This window comes from Aspergillus glaucus, assembly GCF_001890805.1.
Source record: "Aspergillus glaucus CBS 516.65 unplaced genomic scaffold ASPGLscaffold_32, whole genome shotgun sequence".
In the NCBI taxonomy this organism is placed as follows: Eukaryota; Fungi; Ascomycota; class Eurotiomycetes; order Eurotiales; family Aspergillaceae; genus Aspergillus; species Aspergillus glaucus.
This window is the reverse complement of record NW_019170484.1, coordinates 107,921-108,833: the sequence shown is the minus strand read 5'-3', so window position 1 is coordinate 108,833 and position 913 is coordinate 107,921.

Sequence of the window (913 nt, the reverse complement as noted above, 5' to 3'; positions counted from 1 at the left end):
AGCTGGTCTGCAGGCCAGTCTCCATAAGTGTGAGTTTCATGTTACCAGGACCAAGTATCTTGGCTTCATCATCACCACAGAAGGGGTAGAGGTGGATCCAGAAAAGGTAGCTACAGTGCTCTGGTGGGACTGGCCCAATACTGTAAAAGGAGTACAATCCTTCTTAGGATTTTGCAACTTTTACTGACAGTTTATTTATGGATATAGTTGCATCATGAAGCCACTGAACCAACTAACAAAGAAGGAGATCCCATTCTGCTGGACCTCAGAGTGTGAGGAGTCCTTCCAGCAGCTAAAGCAGAACCTTGCAACTGCTCCAGTACTGACACACTACTGTCTGGAGCTACCAACACAGCTGGAGACAGATGCCTCTGACAATGTGGTAGCAGCAATCCTATCACAGCTGAGCCCAGAGGATGGACTGTGGCACCCTGTGGGATACCTTTCACAGTCAATGACCCCTGCAGAGCAGAACTATGAAATTCATGACAAAGAACTACTTGCTATCATTGTAGCACTGAATGAGTGGAGGCCTGAACTAGAAGGACTACAGAGGAATGACTGATTCCACATCTTTTCAGACCACCAAGCTCTACAATACTTTATGACAACTAAGTGGCTCAATGCTCAACAAGCCTGCTGGGCAGAGTTCCTGTCAAGATTCCACTTCCTCATCAAATACTGGACAGGAAAGATGAATGTTTGTGCAGATGCCCTGACACAATGGGAGCAGGATGCAAATGTACCAAAGGACCACCACAGCCAGATCTTGTTGCATCATCAGTACCTGGAGGCTCAGATCCTTGAGGAGCTTGCTCAAACACAGGCAAAGAGCAAGCCATCAGGTGGAGAAGGAGATGAGACACCAGGTGCAGGACTGAAGGTGATGGATTCCCAACTCCACCTCATTGAC